Here is a 238-nt window from a genome sequence, read left to right on the forward strand (position 1 = left end):
CCCTTTCTCCCTCCCTCTATCTCCATCCCTCTCACCCTCTTCCTCCCTCCTCCCCTGCCTCTCCTCTCCTTCTCTTTCCCTCTCTTTCGTAATATACATGTGTGTGAACAGCATGTGTTCGTTTCCATGAGTTATCATTTACGGATCAGACTTCGACTTCAACAGGATATCCGACGTCTGAATGGAAGTATCATTAACATCATCATCACGCACAGCTTATAAATTGCTATCATATATA

This window comes from Penaeus monodon, chromosome 21, assembly GCF_015228065.2.
Source record: "Penaeus monodon isolate SGIC_2016 chromosome 21, NSTDA_Pmon_1, whole genome shotgun sequence".
Lineage (NCBI taxonomy): Eukaryota > Metazoa > Arthropoda > Malacostraca > Decapoda > Penaeidae > Penaeus > Penaeus monodon.